General features: G+C 38.2%; 1 long non-coding RNA gene across 1 annotated transcript; it reads left to right on the plus strand.

Annotated features, from left to right (window-relative positions):
- Window positions 1-15,611: 15,611 nt before the first annotated feature.
- LOC107827287 (uncharacterized) lies at window positions 15,612-22,084 on the plus strand. The gene is made up of 4 exons (XR_001657490.2): window positions 15,612-15,823; window positions 16,561-16,639; window positions 21,179-21,270; window positions 21,825-22,084. It is a non-coding gene; the product is annotated as an uncharacterized LOC107827287 (long non-coding RNA).
- The last annotated feature ends 1,444 nt before the right edge of the window (window positions 22,085-23,528 follow it).

The raw sequence follows: 23,528 nt of genomic DNA on the forward strand, positions 1-23,528 counted from the left end.
TCCTCCTCCCATGTGCATCTAGCTCTATAAAACAGTGTTCCGCAATATGTCCAACATCCAAAGCATAATTTTCTAGGTAGTCTGCCAAACTATTTCCCTCCCTTAGTGTATGAGCCACAGTTACATTGCATTGAGCTATGAGTTCTTTAATTTCCACTACATATTCAGCCACACACCAAGGGACACACCACTCTCCATTCACAATATTTTTTTTATCAACATTGAATATGTGTGCAATTCAATAAGAAAGAAATTATGCTGGACACGGTATCTTAGTGCTTCAAGTATAGCCCTTGCCTCAACTTCAGAATTAGTTCCCTCCTGCACTTCCTTGTCACAAGTATACAATACATCTCCCTCTTCATTCCTCAGTACAAAACCAATAGAACTCCTTCCAGGATTACCTCTAGAAGCCCCATCTGTGTTCATTTTTACCCATCATGGACTAGGGAATTCCTATATTACCTTAGTGATCTTCAACTTAGGCATGTAATTCTCCAACATCTCAAGTTGATCAGGCCATTTATGAGGAACATGATTAAGCCCATGCTTTCTGAATTTGATCAGGGATTGAATAGTCGAGGAAATCTGATATATTACTCTACTAACAATGACAGTGTCTCCATATTTATAGTTGTTACATCTTTTTCACAGTTCCCAAACAATTATGGAAGGTAATGCATGCATTATAGGTTGCAATCTAGGAATGATTTTAGCAGTCCAACACTTCACTACTGCCTGATGAAATATAATTCCCTCCGCAACTATTCCTGCATGATTTCCACACTGTTTTGGCAGCATAAGAAGTGAAGAACAAATGTTGTGTGGTTTCCTCCATCGGATTAGCACAACACCAACATTTTGTAGTGCTAATTCAGGAATTAGCTTTTAATTTTTTTTTATTATTTATTATTTTTAGTTTTGTTATGTTAACTTATCTTCAAGATTTCTTTTGTTAAAGAAATCTTGAAGAGCATATTCTTATTATTGAACTCTAAATAATGTGAATATGGAGTACAACCAGCCTAAGAAAATAGTTGAAGAGTTAGCAGCTGAATATTATCAGCGGTGTGCTACGTGTTTTAAATACGGTGGAAATCATCTATGGGTTGATTGTCAAGCAGGTAGATATTCTTCCTATGGTTCATCTTTTGAACACTCTCACTTTGTCTCTAGTCCGTACAGGTATGAGGATTCATATGGGTACCATTCTGACTCTGGTTGGGATGAATACCCTTATTATGACTGGAATGAAAGCGAAGTGAGACAACCACCTCAAGCGGAGAATATTAGTTTAGAAGAGCTTATGTATAAGTTTATAAATAAGGTGGAGGAGAGATTTACATACGATGATGAAGCCACTAACAACCTAATAATGCAAGTGAATCAATTAATGAATAGATTTAGCTCGTTGCATTGTGATGGTGAATATATGGAAGAGATACCGTGTGAAAATGAGCCTACCCGAGATGATGATCATCTACAGAGAGAGTTTTCCACTCTGCAAGAGGACTCTGTTTCAACTGAAATGATTGAAAATGAGGTTTTGATTGATTATGAAGAAATACAAGAAGAGTTCAAGCCTCCACCCACCTATCCACAATTGCAACTTTTAGTAGAAGAGAATGAGGAACAAATGGTCTTGGACTTACCAGAGGAGTACTCACATGACCCTTCTTCTTCATTTTCTTATTCTAACATTTGATCATGTGGATTTTGTTTTTGGGGATTTACAGGAATATGCATGGATTGATCTTGTGAATAAATGCAGAAACAAGTTGAGGATAATCCTACAAGAATAATTCACCGCTCAAAATGAGGCTAAGAAAGAAAGAAAAGAGCGGGTCTTTCAAAAATCCCTAAACGACTTTGGCCTAATAAGCTCCATAAAGAATCCCAAGGAGCGAAAACGAAAAATAAATTCAGAATTAGGGGTGAAGTTCACAAGTTCTCGAAAACAGAAAAAGTCCAGGGGAGTTTTCTTTACCTCTTGCTTTTTATTTATGTGTCATGGGAACATGCCACAATTTAAAGTATGGGGTGGGGATGTAAATAACTATTTGTTTTCGTTTCTTGTGTGTTCTCGTTTCTTTTGATTGAAATTTTTAAAGTCGAATTTTTTTTCTTCTTTAGGTAGTATAATAATTCCCCCTTGATTTTTCTTTGTGCCGTGATTCTTTTTCAAGGGTTTTAGTTGAACCGGGTGTAGTTAATTTTTTTTAGGAGTAGGAAACCTTGTGTTGTGATTTTAAATGAAAGAAATATCTCTGGACTTCATTATGACTTGAGAATGATAAGTGCTTTAATTGTGATGCTGAGGCTCGGTTTTTGACTCTTGTATAAGCACCTTAAATTGTACGATCTTATCTTACTTAATTACTTTGATTAGAGTGTCTTGATGAGTCCGATCCTGAGTGAGTTATGTGTCATGTGTGTGTGTGAGGTTTCGTGTATTCTGTGCATTACATTTGATGTCTAGAACTTGCCCGTGTGCCCGCAAAGCGAAATAGTAGTTTGTTCAGTCTTGGAAGTGATATAGGAATTTTTTTGTTGTGCCAGCTATATAGTTTACCCACCAAATTGTTATGTATTGTAGTTAACCCCGTTGAGCCTGTAATCATGTTTCTTTGGCAACCACATTACAAGCCTTATTCTTTTGTTTGAATTGACCATCTATTTGAATTTTTAACCTCTCGTGAGCACATAAAATTAGTATGAACTTTGTAAAAGTTAAAGTGGGGGGTGGTTAGTTTGGCTTTTGAGTGGAACTATTGAAATAAGGAGAAAGGTGCACTATTGTGAAAAAGTATGAGCCACTTGAATAGAAAAAAGAAAATGAAGAAAAAAAAGTTTATATTCATTGATAGTGGTAACTTTTGATGTATTTGTGCTTAAAGAAGTTGGGAGTTGACATATACGGATGTGAAGATGAAGTTATGGTTTGACATAAGTGTGAGATTTAAAGGTCAAGTATATGTATTAAAAGTGCCTAGGGAGGTGTAGTTACTCTTATATCTAAATGTATCCTACCCGTCCCGCAACCTACATTGCAACCAATTAAAGTCCTACTTGATCCTTGACTGAATAAGCTTGATTAGTAGAGTAGTACACTACGGGCAAGCCTATGGTGCATCTTTTGAGGCATATGAATATTGTTTCTGAGAGTGAGTGAATTCTTTCTATCTTGAGTTCCTAATTATTCTTAACTTTTATTGTGTGTGGAACTACTCTCTATTGTTGGGAGAGGGCACTTGATTCATGAAGGAAAGGTATTGTCATTGACCTATGTGTTAGAGTAAGTGAGCGAGTTGTGAAAAATGCGTGGTGCTGTTGAAATCTTGAGGCTAGGATGTTACACTATTGTGCTTAGTCTATTTTAAATATTCTTGGTATGATGAGTTATGAGAGTTGTTTAAAAAGGTCATGTCTATGTGAAGTGTAGTTTGATTTCTCGAGAACGAGCAATGGTTTAAGTGTGGGGTGTTGATGGTAGGCTATAATCCTGTATTTTAGTCGCTTATTGTACTTTAATTTACTGCACTTTAATTGAGTTGGAGCTTTAATCGCTAGTGTTTTGCACTAATTGTGTGTTTTATGCCTTGTAGGAGTAATTTTGATCTATGTAGATGTTGTGGAATGAATTTATGCTATTTTGGAGCTTTGAAGTTTGAGTAAAAGCTCAAGGATTAAGTTGGGATCGTGTTCGGGGATCAACGGATGATAGTGCACTTTAAGAACGAAACGAAGAATCTAGCAGGCATACTGCGCCTTGTCTAGTAAAATGCATATAACTTTTAGCTCAGAAATCCTTTGGGCTACACAATATATAGTTGGAAAGCTATTTAAAAGGGATACAACTTTTATGTTTTACACTTTCCCAATTTCCCAACTTATACCACCCAGGTGCGCGATTGCGCATTGGGCGCGCACTTGGGGCAGAACGGTGTGCAAAATGCGCGACCAAGTGTGAGATCGCGCATGTCATGTCCGGGAAGAGTCCTATTTCGCTAAGAAAAGGGTAGTTTCGTTTGTTTTTGTTTTGGGGGCGGATTAAATACCCCAAAACACCATTTTAGAACCACTTTTGATATACCTTAGACCTAGGGAAGCTAAGGAGATGAAGGAGAAGCAAGAGCACAATGATTTCATCCTTCCTTCCTCACTCAAGATCTGGGTTTGAATTGTATTTATATTTTTCTCTGTTTTTGTTTCATTTGTGAAGAACTCCTCCATGTCTATGGAGTAGAACCATTTGGGTTTTGATGGATTTGGTGTATTGTTGGTTGTTTGTGGATTATAACTCTATGTTTATGTATTAGAATCATTTTTGGAAGATTTAATTGTTGCATCTATGTTCACTTGTTCTTGTAATCGAAAGAGGCATAACTTGTGACATATTTGCACTATGTTGTTGGTTGAGTTCATAGATTCTTCTAGGTAATCGAAAGAGGCTAGTTGAATCCTTGATTAAACCTAGTTAGGAGGATAATCGAAAGAGGTTCTCCTAAAGACCGATCTATTACGAATTATTGCATATCTTCACCGAGCTTAAATTGGTTCATATTGTGAGGTTAAAACTTAATCGAGAGAGGAGTTTCTACTAAATATTTATACTGATAATTAAGTGAATTCGAGAGACTCACTTGAATATTAGAAGTGAATTATCTAGAGTTAGATCCCGAACAATTATCTTGCACCTATCCTATCAACCCATATTTTCTCCCATTGATAGCTTCCTTGCTTACCTTTGTTGAGGTTGTCATTAGTCAATAGTTTAGGTTCTTATTTCGTTTCAATTCTTAATTGTATAAATCTCCATTGTTGATCCTCCTGGATAACAATCGAGCTACGAACTACGAGAATACTGTTTAAATCTAATCCCCGTGGAGACGATAATTATACTATACTATCTTTGACTAGCGAGCACAATTTGAGTGTGTGTTTTATGCTCGTCATTGAACTTGCTGCTTCGATTTTGGTGCCAGGTAATAATGAATCGATATTGGTTCTGGAGCCAAGATCCTTATAAATAGGGATGTTAGGGTATGATTTTGGAGTTTCATGTTTTCTATTTCGAAACCCAACATTATTCTCTTGCTCTTTCCTTGCTCTAAACCTCTTCTTTCTGTTCCAGTGACCTGCATTCGTTCTCAGTTCTTCATCATTCTATACTTTTCTTTCTTTCATCAAAACATGTCTAACATGCCTTCTGAGTCTAGTGAGGGGAGTGTTGCGATCCCTTTGGCGATGGTATTTTCCCCTCACGAGGAGAATGTTCATGTCGTCGTCAATGATGGGTGTTTCCCGTTGGTGGAGGAGATAGTTCCTTGCAACCCTGATACTAGGTCTGATTTCTCCAAATTACCCGATGCTGACACTAGAGCCTTTCGATAAGTGATGATAGAGAAGGAATTGGGAGAGCTAAGGCTAAATTCAGCCTTCCCGATCACGTCGAATTGATCTTGGCTGGATGGGATACGGTGCAAGTCCACCGTCCTGGGTACTGTGCCTTCTATGCATATCTCTTCCAAGTCGGCTACACTCTCTCTTTTCTTCCGTTGGCGGAGGAATTCTGTCGTTATTATGGTGTTTGCCCAGCTCAGCTTGTGCTGTACGTTTATAAGCTTATTAGGATGCTTACCAAATTTTACGAGCTAGCCGTGGTCAAACTGACTCTTCGACATTTAATACATCTGTTCGCTCCCAGCTTTTATAGGGGGGTGATGCTGAACCTTCACCACCGAGGAGGCAAGTGCCTAGTAGTGAAAATAGATGACAAAGCTAACCACTAATTCTTGTTCAACTTCTTCTTCGTCAGAACTGAGGACGTGGTGGCCAACGTCGACGGTTTTCCTGAGTGTTGGAATTATACTTGTAAGTGCCTAATTTCCTTGTATGTAGGTATCTGATTTTTTCCTCGTGCTTGGTCGTGGGCTTTGACCTCTTATCCTTTTCTCATGCAGTCATGACCTCGCCTCCTCCTTTGGTCGAGGACATTTCTTACTGGGTTGGTCCGCTCCTCCTTCACATCATAGGGATTCGTGAGTGGTCGGGTTTCTTTAGGAGGTTTGGGCCTGCTTTCCCCCGACTGGTAAGTACCCTTTATTACCGGTGTCTTAGTTCTTCTTTTTTTGTTTACTTTTGATGACCTTCCCTCTTCCCTGTGTTTTTCCTAGCTTCGCCCTGGGGATCTTCGAAGAGGTCGAAAGCTCCTGCACCCGCTCTCCGATAGAGAAAAGCCACTATGTCCTCTTCTCTCTCCCCTTCTTCGATTGCGGTTGCTTCTATTCGTACCCTGGTCCCTTCTTCGATGGCGTCTACTTCTAAATATGTCCGTTCTTCGGCCGCAGAAACCTTAGCTCCTCAGTATTTCCCTCTTATCAATGAGGAAGATGAGCCTTTGCATGATGATGGGGACTTGGTGCCTCGTAAGAGGAGGTTTGTAGATGTTGGGGATGGGGTCGCCCAGGAAGTTGACTTAATGGAGGGTGATTTTTCTCTGCGCGAGACAACGATTATTCTCATTGGAGATGATATTGAGTCGGGGTCCGAGATTCCGAGGTTGGCGGAAGCCGACATGGGTATGCACATTCCTTCTATGGTGACGTAGGCAGAAGGACTGACCGTTGACATTCTCGATACTTCGAGGTGAGAGGAGGCACTGACTTCCCGACCAGCTGCTAATACTTCCTTGCCGGCCAACGAGAGAGGCAAAGGCGTCGCTGAGGAGGGCGATGAATCGGGTTCGGGCGTTGATGCGGATGACTTGAAGATGATGGAGGAAGGGTTTACCCAGCTTAAGCTTAGAAGGGTCTATGAGGACCATTGCGATCCCAATGGATCATGACTTGCAGAAGAATACATAAGACGTAGTCTCTGGCCTCGACCCTCTTTGTTCTGAGATAGAGGGTAAGACCCTCAAAGAGTTGGATGATGTCACTTTGTTGAGGAGCATTGCCGGTCTTGGTCTTAGGGTGAGTGTTTGGTGTTTTGTCCTTCTCCTTTTTATGTCTTTGTTTTTCAAGGCGTTTTCATTTCTGACTTACTTCTTTTCTTTTTATGATTGCAGACGGTGATTTTGGAGATTGAGAGCACCCGGAGGGAAGAGAGGCATAGAGAAATATTAGTGAGGTTGAAAGAGAAGCACTTTGAGTATCGCGGCAAGTACCAAGAGTTTCGCAGGTGATTTCATTAAGGCGGCGATATGCAGGTCTTTCGCGATGAGTTGGAGGAGAAGGACAATGAGCTGGTGAAAGCCATCGAAAAGTGTAGTGTCCTTGAGGGGACGTTGAAGAATAAGGAAAAGGAGCTTCAGATCAGCAGGGGTGTGGAGGCCCAATGCAGTGACCTTCAAGCACAAGTGATCGAGCTATGCGGACAGTTGGAATAATTTCGGCTTCAGTTAGAGGCCCTTAATGGTGAAGTCGCCGAGAAGCAGAGTAAGCTTGAGAAGGCGAAATCTTCCCATTTGGATGCTCGGAGGAAATTGGAGATGCTTGAGTTGGCGAATAGGGCCCTCCAGGCCGAGCGGGAGAATGACCAGTCTACGACCAAAGCTAAAGAAGATCGACTAGAAGAGAGGAGAGGAGAGCTGGAGAAGGATAACTCCATCCTTCATGATCGGGTGGCCGCTTTGGAAGCTGAGAAGGCCCAACTACTTGCACTACCATCTTCTTCTCGTACTTCATATTTTCCCAACGTTCCTTGAGAATTATATGAGGAATAGATTCACGCCAAGGCTCACTTGGATGTCTTCCGAGGTTTTTATCCGTCTCATAGGCTGCTCTCGAAGGTGTTCGTGTTAAGGCTCGTGAAGCTTGAGTCCCTTGCGGGTATGATCTCGCTACACCTGAGGCCGATGAGGGGGACGATGAGGGCATAGATCGGCTTGAAGAGGACGCCTAGTACGATATCGCTTATCCCGAGGGCGAAGACAGATATGGTGAGGGCGACCAAGATGGTGAGGGCATCAATGGCCAAGGTGGTGAAGGCACTGAAGATCGTGATGGTAGCGATTAGTAGTTTTATTTTTACCTTGTAACTTTTTGTGTATTTTTGTCGGCGTCTTCATGGGCCTTTGTAAAATGTTTAAGTATGAAATATCAAAGTTGTTCTCTGCATCTTCTTCCCTTCCTGTGGTTTACTTTCTGTACTTGTATGTTTCTTCCTTCTATTATTTGTCTGTTTCGCTCTTTCCTTCGTTGGTGTTGTCTTTTAGCTGGCCATGGCGTTGGAGCCGATTATGCGTTATTTTTCCTTTTTCTATTTTTTGTATTGAGATGCGGCCGAGGGCCTATAGGTGTTTGTTTAATCGTAATCTATCATGACCTTTGCTCAAATCACGACCGAGGGCCGGTAGATGTTTGTTCGAGCGGGGTCGATCATAACCTTTTATTAAAACGTGGCCGAGGATTGATAGATGTTTTCTCGAACGGGGTCGAACGTAACCTTTCCTTAGATTGCGGCTGAGGACTAATAGGTGTTTGTTCGAGCGGGGTCAAATGTAACCTTTCATTAGATTGCGGTCGAGGGTCAATAGGTGTTTGTTCGAGCGGGGTCGATCATAACCTTTTATTAAAGCGTGCCAAGGGCCGGTAGATGTTTGCTTGAACGGGGTCGAATGTAACCTTTCTTTAGATTGCGGCCGAGGAACGGTAGGTGTTTGTTCGAGCGGGGTCGAATGTAACCTTTCATTAGATAGAGCCGATAGGTGTTTATTCGAGTGGGGTCGAACGTAACCTTTCATGAGTATTGCGGCCGAGGGCCGTTAGGTGTTTGTTCGAGCGAGGTCGAACGTACCCTTAACATGGAAGAGGTATGTTGATAAGTGTAAATTTCTTATTGCTTTGACATTGTTGCTTTGATAACATACTCGGAGAAATTTAGATTTTTGGGTATTGGCTGGCGTTCTAGTCCCTTCATTGGTTGACATGGAGAGTATTAAGAGGTTGGGCAATGAAATAGTAATCATGACTCTGCCTTCGCATACTTTGGCTCGAAGCGTTCCCTTCGTCACCTCGTTAAAAACCTCCTTGAGAAAACCCAAATGGGACAAAACTCAAGTGAGGAGAAAAAGATTACGGCTTGGGGGCGCTTTTTCTCTCAGAAGTTGAAGTATTTGAGGTGGCTGATATCTCTGTTGTTTGGTAGTAGCTTTCCTTCCATTGTCTCTAGTTGGAACGAACCCTTATTTGCTTTTGCTGTGATTTTGTACGGACCGTCCCAGTTCGTTCCCAGCTTCCCTTCTCGGGGATCTTTGCTCGCTAGAGTTTTGGCTTTTAGTACGTAGTCCCCGAATTTAAGCGGCTGAACTTTTTCTTTCTTATTGTAATAGTGCTCTGCTTGTTGTTTTTGGGTGACCATTCTTATGTAGGCCATGTCTCTCTGTTCGTCTATCTCGTCGAGATCTTGCCTTTTGCTTTCATCGTTGCTCGTGCCGCTTTCATAGGAATATCTTAGGCTGGGTTCCATGGCGTCTCTCCTGTGCTCGTTTTCGGAGTTGTTCTGCAGGCTCATAGACATAGTAAATCTAGTAGTATTTCTGGCCACAATCCCTTGGCTTCTTCGAGCTTCTTTTTCATGATGTTTAGTATTGACTTATTGGAGGATTCTTCTTGCCCGTTACCCGCGGGGTGATATGGGGTCGAGAGTTCTTACTACAAAAAAGGCTTTCGGCGATCATTATTTAGCGTCAGTTGTTATAAAATAAAGACAGTAAAGTAAAGACAAGTATAGAGAGAAACTGATATATTATTCAAACTTCAAACTTATGTATATAATGAACTGAAAACTCCTCTATTTATAGAAGAAAGGAAGCAACTGTGAGGTTTTTCAGGAAGCAGCTGCAAGACTTTTCTTTAGTTGTTTGTAAGTTGTCTGCATAAGCTGCTTGCAACCTGCCTGTTTAATAAGAAGCTGCTACAAATTATTTCATTGAGCTGCTTGCAAGCTGCCTGCATCAGCTGCTTGTAGATAAATTTCAACAGAGTACTAAATGGATAATCTTCTTCAGGAAGATTATCTATAGCGGAGTAATAAATAGACATCCACAATATAATTATTTTCATAACACTTTCCCTTGGATGTTCATTAAAAGATAATATGCCTCATTAAAACCTTACTAGGAAAAAACCCTGTGGGAAAAAATCCTAGTGAAGAAAAAAGAGTACACATATTTAGTAATATGCATTGCTAGCTGCCTCATTAAAAACCTTATAAGGAAAAACCCTGTGGGAAAAAACCTTAGTAAGGAAAAAAGAGTACATCGCATATTTTACTCCCCCTGATGAAAACCTTGTTTTAAATATTTAAGTCTCCGCATTCCAATCTTGTATACCATCTTCTCAAAAGTTGATGTTGGTAAAGTTTTAGTGAATAAATCTGCCGGATTGTCACTTGAACGGATTTGTTGCACATCAATGTCACCATTTTTCTGAAGATCACGTGTGTAGAATAATCTTGGTGAAATGTGCTTCGTTCTATCTCCTTTTATAAATCCCCCCTTCAATTGGGCTATGCATGCAACATTGTCTTCGTATAAATTGTGGGTCTTTTCTCACATTCCAAACCATATTTTTCTCGAATAAAATGAATTATTGATCTCAACCATACACATTCCCTTCTTGCTTCATGAACAGCTATTATTTCAGCATGATTTGAAGAAGTAGCAACAATAGATTGCTTTGTGGAGAGCCATGATATGATAGTACCTCCACATGTAAAAATGTACCCGGTTTGAGATCTAGCTTTATGGGGATCAGATAAATAACCTGCATCTGCATAACCAACAAGATCTGCATTATCTTTGTTAGCATAAAACAAACCCATATCAAGAGTTCCTTTTAAATATCGTAATATATGCTTAATCCCGTTCCAATGTCTCCGTGTAGGAGAAGAACTATATCTTGCTAGTAAATTAACAGAAAATGCTATGTCAGGCCTTGTAGCATTAGCAAGATACATTAGTGCACCAATTGCACTGAGATAGGGTACTTCGGGACCACGGAGTTCCTCATCCTCTTCTGGAGGTCGGAACAAATCTTTATTCACTTCAAGTGATCGAACAACTATTGGTGTACTCAATGGGTGCGTTTTGTCCATGTAAAAGGGTTTTAAGACCCTTTATGTATAGGCAGATTGATGGATAAAGATCCCGTCTGCTAAATGTTCAATTTGCAGACCAAGACAAAGTTTTGTCTTTCCCAGATCTTTCATCTCAAATTCTTTCTTAAGATATTCAATTGCCTTTTGGAGTTCTTCTGAAGTTCCAATAAGATTTATGTCATCAACATAAACAGGAAGTATAACAAATTCTGAAGCCATTTTCTTTATAAAAATACATGGACAAATAACATCATTTATGTAACCCTCTTTCGGCAAATATTCACTGAGGCGATTATACCACATGCGCCGAGATTGCTTTAAACCGTACAAAGATCTTTGTAATCTGATTGAGTACATTTCCCGAGATTTTGAATATGCTTCAGGTATTTTAAATCCTTCAGGGATTTTCATGTAAATTTCATTATCAAGTGACCCGTACAGATAAGTTGTAACCACATCCATTAGATGTATTTCAAGCCTTTCACGTAAGGCTAAACTGATGAGATATCGAAATGTTATGGCATCCATAACGGGTGAATATGTTTCTTCATAATCGACTCCAGGTCGTTGTGAGAATCCTTGTGCAACAAGGTGAGCCTTGTATCTTTCAACTTTATTTTTATCATTCCTTTTTCGCACAAAAATCCATTTATGACCAACTGGCTTTATACCAGCAGGTGTTTGGACTACTGGTCCAAAGACCTCTCTTTTAGCAAGTGACTTCAATTCCGATTGAATTGACTCTTGCCATTTTGGCCAATCAGATCTTTGTCGACATTCTTTGACAGATCGGGGTTCACTATCTTGCATAATGTTAAGTGCAACATTATATGCAAAAATATTATCCACCACTATTTCAGATCTATTTAAATTAATCCCATCACCAGTAGAACTTATTAAAAGTTCCTCACTCACTTGATTCTCGGGTTCATTGATTTCTTCAGGAATCTCAGAACTAATCAAATCTTGGGTCTCTTTAGGAGATCCCTTCATAATATCATTTTGATCATTTATCGATTTTCTTTTTCTAGGATTTCGATCCTTAGAACCCAAAGGTCTACCACGCTTCATGCGTGCTTTAGGTTCACTAGCTCTCATGCTAGTAGATGGTCCTACTGGGACATCATAGGCACATTCTCTGCAGGGATATGTGACTTAGTTATCCTTTTCAAATCAGTAAATGCGTATGGCATTTGATTTGCTATATTCTGTAAATGGATGATCTTCTGGACCTCCTGATTACATATAGGGGTACGTGGATCAAAGTGAGATAATGATGAAACTTTTCACACAATTTCTCTTTTGATTTCCTTTTTCTCTCCCCCTAATTATGGAAAATTTATTTCATCAAATCGACAATCTGCAAATCGGGCAGTAAATAAATCTCCAGTCAATGGTTCAAGATAGCGAATAATAGAGGGTGATTCAAACACAATATATATTCCTAACCTTCTTTGGGGGCCCATCTTATTGCGATGTGGTGGTGTTACTGGCACATATACAGCATATCCAAAAATTCGTAGATGGACAATATTTGGTTCATGACCAAAAACCAATTATGACGGAGAATATTTATTATAATGTGTCGGTCTGAGACAGATAAGTGATGTTGCGTGCAAGATAGCATGTCCCCAAATAGTAGTGGGCAATTGTGTTTTCATAAGTAGCGGTCTTGCTATCAATTGGAGTCGTTTAATAAATGACTCTGCAAGGCCATTTTGAGTATGAACATAAGTTACAGGATGTTCAACTTTTATCCCAACTGATAGACAATAATCATCAAAAGCTTGAGATGAGAATTCACCAGCATTATCAAGGCGAATAGCCTTTATAGGATAATCTGGAAATTGTGCCCTTAATCGAATTATTTGGGCTAATAGCTTTGCAAACGCCAGGTTGCGAGATGATAATAGGCACACATGAGACCATCTTGAAGATGCATCTATTAGGACCATAAAATATCTAAACAGCCCACTTGGTGGGTGAATAGGTCCACATATATCCCCATGTATACGTTCTAAAAAGGCAGGAGATTCAATGCCAACCTTCATTGGTGATGGTCTAGTGATCATTTTGTCTTGATAACAAGCATCACAAGAAAATTTATTATTTGTAAGAATCTTTAGGTTCTTTAATGGATGCCCACTCAAATTTTTAGTAATTCGTCTTATAATTATTGATCCAGGATGGCCCATGACAAAGCACAAAAATATTTTAATCCGCAAACTTCTGGTTTACGATAGAGCGTGCTTCAACTGTACTAATTTTTGAATAGTATAAGCCAGAAGACAGAGTTGGTAACTTTTCTACAATGCATTTCTGGCCAGAAATATTCTTTGTAATGCAAAGATATTCCACGTTCATTTCATCTATCGTCTCAACATGATACCCATTTCGGCGGATATCCATAAAACTCAACAAGTTTCTTCGGGACTTGGAGGAGAATAATGCATTGTCTATAATAAATTTTGTTCCCTTAGACAGAAATACAGTAGGTCTTCCGGAGCCTTCAATCAAACTTATATTACCAGAAATTGTAGAAACATTTGCTTTTTCCTTATGCAAATAAGAAAAGTATTTCTAATAATTGAATATGACATGAGTTGTTCCACTATCAATTACACAAATATCTTCATGATTGGTCTTTAATCCAAACATAATTTGAGAATTATCCATATTTTTCAAAATGCATAAACAAAATAAATATGATAGTAAACATCATTATCAAAGCATAACTTTTATTTATGTACAACTATTACATAACCATACTATCTACTACAAACAACAAAAATTAAAATATTTACATCTCTACAGATTCATCACCGATCACATGACTTGTTTCTCTTTCTGGGAGTGCAAAGTAATCAGCTACATCCAAATGCATGAAGTCTAAATTATCTTCAAAAATAAAATTTGCTTCAACATTTTTCTCTGTCTTCTTCAGGGAGGCTTAATACAGCTCAACCAGGTGCTTTGGTATACGACATGTACGTGACTAGTGCCCTTTTCCTCTACATATATAGCATGCATTTTCTGGCTTTGCTGCTTGCACCGCTTCATGCTTTTGTTCCTTCTTTTTCTACTGCTGGTGGTGAGGAGGGTTCTTTGGTGCATTGTTATTACCACGATTAGAGTTTTCTCCCCGACCACGGCCATGACCACGACTGGGGCCACGTCCCCTTCCACGCTTAGCTTAGTGGAAGTTCGTCTCATTCACTTCAAGGAATGGACAAGAACCAGTAGGTCGGCTTTCATGATTTTTTATTAATAGCCCATTATGTTGCTCAGCTACAAGAAGATGTGAGATAAGTTCAGAATACTTTTTGAATCCCATCTCTCGATATTGCTGCTGCAGGAGCATATTCGAAGCATGAAAAGTGGTGAAAGTTTTCTCCAACATATCATGATGAGTAATATTGTCACCACATTGTTTCAATTGGGAAATAATTCTGAACATAGCAAAATTATACTCACTGATAGATTTAAAATCTTGTAGCCTTAGATGAGTCCAATCATAACGTGCCTGTGGAAGAACGACCATCTTCAGGTGGTCATATCTATCTTTCAAATTATTCCACAGTATGACTGGATCTTTAACAGTAAGATATTCCATTTTCAGGCCATCATCAAGGTGATGGCGTAGGAATATCATTGGTTTGGCACGGTCTTGGTTTGATGCCTGATTTTTATCTTTGATGGTGTCTGCCAGACCCATCGCATCAAGATGAATTTCGGCATCAAGCACCCAAGACATGTAGCTTTTGCCCGATATATCGAGGGCTACAAACTCAAGTTTAGAAAGATTTGACATTATTTAGAAAAAGAAAGTTCGTACCTATGATACTTTCAAAGTATTTTCTCGAGATGGCAGAGTCTCGTGCTGATAGCGTGTTATAAAATAAAGACAGTAAAATAAAGACAAGTATAGAGAGAAACTGATACATTATTCAAACTTCAAACTTATCTACATAATGAATTGAAAACTCCTCTATTTATAGAAGAAAAGAAGCAGCTGCGAGACTTTTCAGGAAGCAGCTGCAAGGCTTTTCTTTAGTTGCTTGTAAACTGTCTGCATGAGCTGCTTGCAACCTGCCTGTTTAATAAGAAGTTGCTGTAAATCATTTCATTGAGCTGCTTGCAACCAACTGCATCAGCTGCTTGTAGATAAACTTCAACAGAGTACTAAGTGTAGAAGATTATCTATTGCGGAGTAATAAATGGACATACACAATATAATTATTTTTATAACAGCGATAAATATATAGTCGGCAAATTATTACCTGCACTTAAACTTTTACTGGCAAATGAACTTTGGCCATGAAAACTATATTTTTACTGGCAATTAACAAAAGTGGCCGGTAAAAACTAGCAATTTCTTAGAAAGATTCTTTATTAATCTATTTTCCCTCCAATTTATTTCGCTTCCCTCCTTTAATTTTTATTTTTGCATCAAATAGATATTGTGTTTTTTTCTATCATATCGTGAATACATCATTTAAGAGCCCTCATAGAATGCATCTCTCTTGGCGTCTACACTCCATCTCTCCACATCGCTATGTCGCCTCTCTCCGCAAAAACCCAGAACGACCGGGCTTGAAATACTTAGAGAAAAATGGTAGATCTTCTTCGCTCGTCGGAAGTCCGCTATGGATTTAAATTGCTCCGTAGTTATTTTCATCTCTTCCCAAAGATCTGATTTACTTCAATCTACTTGTTTCAGGTCAGTTGTTGATTTTTCATTTTTACAATTCTCAAGTTTTTATACAGTGTTTGAGTTTAAAAGACGAATCTCATGAGGTTGGATTTTCTTCTCGATGTTTGATTCAAATTACTAGGTTGAAATTTGATAATCAATTTGAGTAATTAATTCAGTGCAATTTGTAGTAAGTTAAACTTTTGGATACGTGCTGAAGGTCTCCCAATATTCTGAGAATTGGACAGAGTCAACAAGTGAGGGTTTGGAATCCAAAATCTATTTCTTTTTGGGTAATAGAGACTGCCTTAGTTTACAACAAAGGGTGATGTCTATTTTTCTAGGTTTGGTGGCAAACATACTGGCATTCTTCAAAATACAGAATATCTATTGTACAATATCGTCCTTCTTTTCTACTAGTTGCTTCTAAACTATCTAGCAAATTTAATTTATGTTTGGCAGTTTATCTAATTTATTATATCTTGGCTTTGTAATCATACAGAGCTGACACAGGATATTAGTGAAATCAATAACAATGGTCAATAGAATGATGTACAATAGAGTAAGCTAATTTTGAAGTTTTATTTGATTATCATCCTAATTTATTGCCCTAGAATTAGGGTAAGGTTGATGTTCTAATTCAAATGATTCTTTAAGAGCACATCTCATATGACTCGGTACTATGCCAATTAATTAGGTCGGCTGTAGAACAAGCGAACTACATCATTCTTTGTTTGAATTTAATTAATAATTTACAATTGCAGATTATGCGCAATAATCGATTTTGAATCTTGGCTATTGGAGCATGTTTTCACTTGCAAATGGCCTAATTTTTCAAGCAACGTAAGTCACTTTTATTCATTGCATGTTATGTTTCTTTATCTTTTCAAATTCTTTGATTATGTATAACATGGAATAGTTCCTTTGGTCAAGGCCAATGGTAATACTACCAATAAGATGATAGAAGATAGTTTCAACATTCAAGCACCTCTCCACCATTATTGTAACGACTCAACCAGTCGTTTTGACTGTTAGAACCCCGTTCCTCTAAATAAGACTCCCCGTATGCTCTTTTACTAGTTATAACTTGCGGGGATGGTTGGTTCGGGATTTAGAAGTGTTCGGGTTGAAATCGGAACACTTAGTTCCTTAGTTTGGCTTTAAAAGGTCAAGTTTGATTTCGGTCAATATTTTTGGAAAACGACCTCGAAATCGGGATTTGGCGGTTCCAATAGGTTCGTATGGTGATTTTGGACTTGGGTATATGTTCGAATCGGGTTTTGGACAAACCGGGAGCATTTTGGCGCTTAATAGTGAAAACTAGCTATTTGAAGGTTGAAGGCTCTTTAAATTTGTTTTGGAGTAGGTTTTGGAGTAATCGAGGTCCGTTTGGAATTCCGAGCATGGAGATAGTTCCGTATGGTGATTTAAGACTTGCACACAAAATTTGGTGTCATTCCGAGTGGTATAAGTATATTTCGGCGCGTTCGGAGTAAGTTTGAAAAATTTGAAAATTCTAAGTTGAATCAATTTGGTTTGAGGTATGATTCTTAGTTTTGATGTTGTTTTACACGTTCCGAGAGTTCGAGCGAGTCCGTTTTATGATTTCAAACTTGTTGGTATGTTCGGGCGGGGCACCCGGGACCTCGGGTGTCAACCGGACGAGGCTCAGACCAATTTTAGAATTTGGAGCAGCAACTGAAGCTTCCAGCTTCTGCTGCAATCGCACCTGCGCTTGGGCTGTCGCAGGTGAGAGAATCGCAGATGCGACATTTTGCTCGCAGAAGCGGAAAGGGCGCAGGTGCGAAGGGCATCGCCGCATAAGTGGACGCGCAAAAGCGGTCCTGAGGCTGCATATGCGGAGTTTGGCCAGGAGAGGGAATCTCGCACCTGCGAGGAATTTTTCGCAAGTGCGGTTACACCTTCGCAGGTGCGAAAATCACAGAAGGCAGAACCTTCATTTAAGTCGGGAGTTGCATATTTTGAGCCCATTTTCTCCATTCTTGGGCGATTTGGAGCTTTTTGGGAGGAGATTTCAACTAGCAACTTTAAGGTAAGTTAATTCTACACACTTTGAGTTAAATACATAAATTATGGGTAGATTATAACTTGTAAATCGTGAAAATCAAGGGTTTAGATAAAAAACCTAGATTTTTATAAAAATGAGATTTTAACCACAAAAATGGTTATGGAATTAGATGTAAATCGTATATTTGAGTTCTTGAGATTATGGGTAACGATTTCCTCCGAATATTTTCGAAATCCGGGCACGTGGGCCCGAGGTGAATTTTAGGAATTTTACCATTTTGGGTTGGGTAATTAATTTAATAGTCTAGTTTCGAATCATTGAGCATGTATTAATTATTTTGTATAACATTTGGATAGTTTTGGATTTTTCGGCATTGGATTGAGACTTTAACGCGACATTGTGATCGGAAAGTGGACTTTGAGACGGGGTAAGTCTCTTGTCTAACCTTGTAAGAGGGAATTTACCACATAGGTGATTTAAAGTAATAATTGTTGCTAATTGTGGGGGCTACGTACGCACGAGGTGACGAGAGTCCGTGCGTAGCTACTAATTATGCGATATCCGGGTAGTTTAGGACTCAAATCATGAATTACTTGTGATAATTGCATCTTGTATTTAATTAAAGTACTGGAATTATATTGTGAATTGTTAGAAGAGATAGTAAAAGACTGAAATTTCGTCTACTTGAATTTTTGTACAAATTATTTAACTGTTAATAGAAATTGTACATCCTTGTATGTTAGCCTTATAATAATGACTTCTCATTTCAGAGGTTCATAAGAAAATGTCCTCCTTTCTTGTGGAGCGAGCCGAACGCCTCGGCAGTATAGATGCATTTATGGATCGTGCAGGACGTACCTCAGCAGTGTACACGACACTCTGGACCGGGTCGAATGACCTCGGCAGAAATCGTGCCTAATAATAATAATTACATGATACCTTGACATTCTATTGCAACTTGTGAAGCTAATTGATAAATTAAAAATTATTGAAATTGAAAGAATTAATTGATTCTGCTTGTTAAGGAAATTATTGTTGTTCATATAAATCATGTTTAATTAAATGTTTCTATTTTTAATATTATTGACCCATAGTGAGTGTCAAAGTTGACCTCCCGTCACTACTTATTCGAGATTAGCCCTAATACTTACTGGGTACACGTTGTTTACGTACTCATGCTACGCTTGCTGCACTTTTTGTGTAGGACCTGAGATAGGTGCTATAGGTGGACCTACCGGCGCGTACCCACGTTATCCCGAGGTTTAGTGGTGATCTGCCTTTCCGAGTCATTCTGTAGCAACTAATGCCTCTCCTTGTATTTGTATTATGTCTATTTTATTTCAGATAATATTTAAAATTTTTGTATAATCTACTAGATGTTCATACACTTGTGACACCAGGTCTTGGCACACACACTAGTAGAATTTTGGATTTAATTATTTTCTTGGATTTTAATTAATCAGATCTTTCATATTCTCTTAATTACTCGGATAATTGTTTAAGAAATTAATATATATTTAATTCACTAGTTGGCTGGCCTAGCTGTTATGTTGGGTGCCATCACGACCTATAGATTAAATTGGATCGTGACAATTGTCCCCCTCCATCTTCACCAAAACCATAATTAACATTTTCCCATATCTATGAGATAAATTCCACCATAATATTTTACAACAGTACCTATAATGAGGTTGATGGTGATTTCTTCCTTGCATCAAAATGGCAAGTGCGAGTCAAAAATTGACATAAATGGGCCAAAAAATTAAGGTCGAAGAGAAATATAAGTAATACCTAATTTGAAGTTGGCTTTTTGTTTTGAGTCTAGCTATGTTTCTTGACTAAAGCGAAACACCATTCCTTCAATGGTGGCTGGTTGAATTTTAATTTTTTTATCAAAATAAACTTTTATCATCAAGCATTAGGGGGACTTGAATTGGTTGATTCATACTTCGGTGGTGTTACATATAAGAGGAAGAAATGTGCTTTCAGAAGTAAAAAATAGTGGAAGAAAATTTTGGAGTGGGTTTATAAGGTGGTCGAGGAAGTGGAGGTTTCAGAGATGGCCATGGCAATGGTGGTAGTGGTTAGGTGTTGCTGAATTTTGTTAGGTGCAATTTATAGAGTCTGTATCTGAAATTTGGTGCAATTTGGTGAAGGATTTGAGTGGTTTCGAGTTGGATTAAATCTTCAATAGTTTACTGCACTGTATGTGAAGAAGAAAGGGACGTGGGGTGAGGAAGAAGGAGAAACAAGAGGGGGCCACTTTTTTTATTTATTATTTTTTGTTATTTACGCGCTTTTAATTTGTTTTCTTTCTATTTTTTTTGCCATATTAGCTGTTAAGGAGGAAAATAATTCACTTCAGATGTGTTTAGGGGGTAAAAGAATACCCGTTTAGTTTAAGTGTTCAAACATATTTTTTGGACAAGTTTAATGGGGGTTTTATGTATTTTGCCAAGATTCAACAACTAGATGGCATGCAATTTTATTTCAAGAGGAGCATTAATGCAGTGACAAGAATTTCTTGAGTTATGTTTCAATTATGTTCTATAGAAGCATCACTATTGCAATAATTAGCTGCTGTAAAGAAGTTGTCGGAGCATGCTTATCTAATCACCTTATGAAATAGGCTAGTAGGATTATATTTGATTTGGATCAAATAGATGATGATTTCTTGTTCTTATTAGATATCAAGTTTCATCCTTTTGAAACATGTTCATTTGATCCTTCAACCACTTGCTCATATCAGGATTAAGCATAAAAGATAGTTTCCTGAACTTTTTCCTTACGATAGTCTCATAGGTATTCTTTTAGCTTATTTGAAGATGACGCTTTTTAAAGTAAAATTTTAACATGAAGATGCAGGATGGAGTTGGTGTATTATCTTTGTAAATGGTTATGCTGATCAGTAACAACTATTATATAGATTTAAGGTCTAAACACGATGGCCTTTCTTTTACATTCCAATTAGTGATAAAAGCTCCCAACAAATTCCCAAGACATGATTCAAGAAATCCTTCAATGGGTGATTTTGTAACAATAGAGTGCTTTTTGGTTTGTGCCATCTATTTTTCTATTTCATTTCTAGAAGCTTTTTGTGAAGTTGGATTGTAATGCTTGATGTTCTCATTCTTAGTGTAGTTGGTGCTATGTAATTGGATGGTATACAACTATCCCAATGTGATCTGTAACTCTTATTCAATTTAAAGTCAAGTTTTCTTGTCTCCAGAATGCATATTTGATATAATGTGAAGTTTTATGAATCTTTAAATTATTTCTGCATGTGGGAATGGTTGTCGGACATTTATGTTTATCAATTTCGGGCTAATAGTAAAAAAATTAAATGTGTGCAGTTACTAATCCATCTTCGGACATGTCGAGATGCTAGCACAAGAGATAAAAAGGAGCTGCATCAGTTGAAGCAGTAGAAGACAAAATATGGCAGGTATGTTTTACATTTCTTTTTAATGGTGTTATATATGTGACTATGACTTAGAGATTTCTTCATCGTGTAATCGAACCCTGAGAATTAATGAAAGTATGTGATTTTGACTTTCAAATCTAATGTCTCCTTAACTGTCACATTAATTATTGATGTTGTGAAATATATAGAGTTTTAGTCCTCCTCTTAACTTCCTACTGAGAATGGATGGATTAATTTTACTACGGAATGAAAATTATTCAATGATAATCCATCTAGTTGAAATAGGCATAAAATTACCATATGAAGATTAGAATAAAGTTGATTCTGAGCTGATGCTACTTAGCTTTTTGTTCTTCCAGTAAAAATTTATTTTTGAACAAAATACACTATCGCAAAATTTTAGCGTATGTTTCATAGAACAGACGTTTTTGTGCAATTAGTTTTGATTGAATTTTGTAGTAGCATACCTTGATATGCTAGCATGAGTTTGTAAATGTTACATAGTTGTTTTATTGATTATTGATGAACTTCATATGTGGTGGTTTATTTGATTTCATTTTATTTTATTATTTCAGGATATACATTATGGTGTTTAAAAACTTAGCATGTGACAAGACTTCATTGTGATCAAGAATTGAAGAATCTTTTATGTCTTTTATTGTCTTGTTATAGTTATTTGATAGCACAATTTATTAGATTCAAAATAATACTATTTAGATTCAAATATATTAGCATTTTTGTTAAGTTGACACTTTGAATTTATGAATTAATATTTATTTTTGTTTGTTGTGGATTATATGAAGAGTATTATTTTTTCAAATGATTACTATTGGTATTTTCTAATGTAACTAGGCAGGCATAGCAACAAAAATATTAGAAACAGTTTTTTTCTAATTTTACCAGCGATAAAAAAAAGTCGTTAAACTGTCCTCCTGTATTGGCGACAAAACAAAAATTTAAAGGCTACATGAGAATCCAGGATAAAGGTAAATTGATATAAAGTTTAATGGCCATTGTATTTGCCGCTAAAAGTATTTTATTTACCAACAATTAAATAAATTTTTAAGCGGCAATAAGAAAAGCCCCAAAATGTATGATCTAAGAAAATGTGGAGCATTTTTAGCGGCCATTTAAATTGCCAGTAATAACTGCCACTAAAACTGATTAACTTTTACCGGCCATAAAAGGGTTCTTTACCGGTACTCGTTCTAATGGCCGCTAAAACCTTCGTCGGCTACAACGGCCAATATGTAATTGCCGGTAAAAGCATTAACGGCTATTGTTATTGGCGCTAAAACTTATTTTTATTGCCGCTACATCTTATTTTTATTGCCGCTAAAAGGCTTTTTTGTTGTAGTGAGTATCCTCTTGATATGTCATTTCTCGAAGAATTCGACGGGTTTTTTTCCTGTGAACTGGGGTCTATTATCACATCTGATTTCTTTGGGAAGGCCGAACCGGCTGATAATGTTTCTCCATATAAAGGTGATTACCTCATGTTCCCGTATTTGGGCGGATGCTCCTGCTTCCATCCACTTAGAGAATAGTCTGTTAAAACCAAAAGGAATCGTACGTTACCTCGCCCTGCTGGGAGGGGGCCCGCGATGACCATTCCCTATTTGATGAATGACCAAGGTGAGGTGACCGAGTGGAGATGTTCGCCTGCTTGGTGAATCATTGGGGCACACTTTTAGCACTGCTCGCATCTCCTCACGAAGTCTGCGACATCATTTTCATGATGGGCCAATAATATCCCGCCTGTATGAGGCATCTAACCAGTGCTCGATTGTCGGGCTGAGCACCGCAATGGCCTTCGTGGACTTCTTCGAGGACGCGCTGAGTTTGGTTTGGGCCCAAGCACTTCGCCAGAGGGCCGCCGTAAGTCCTCTTGTACAGGTCGTTGTGGAGGATACTATATCTAGCCGCTTTCATTCTTAGTTTCTTGGCCTCTTTTTTATTGCCATAGAGTGTGCCGTCCTGCAAGTATGTGATAATACGATTGAGCCAGTCCCAAGTTAAGTTTATGGTTCTTACCTCGACTTGTTCTAGTGATGAGTTGAGGAGATGGACCATATTTTTATCTTCGGGCATGATGCTTTTGGTAGTTGCGGCTAGTTTGGTGAGGCTATCTGCCTCGGTATTTAGTGCTCGCGGGATTTGGTAGAGCTGACATTCGTCGAACTCAGGCAATAGCTTGCCGATTTCGGTCTGGTATTTTTGCAATCTTTGTTCTTTGATTTGAAAAGTCCTTGTGACTTGGTTGACTATGAGCTGGGAAT

This window comes from Nicotiana tabacum, chromosome 17 (genome assembly GCF_000715075.1).
Source record: "Nicotiana tabacum cultivar K326 chromosome 17, ASM71507v2, whole genome shotgun sequence".
NCBI classification, from domain to species: Eukaryota; Viridiplantae; Streptophyta; class Magnoliopsida; order Solanales; family Solanaceae; genus Nicotiana; species Nicotiana tabacum.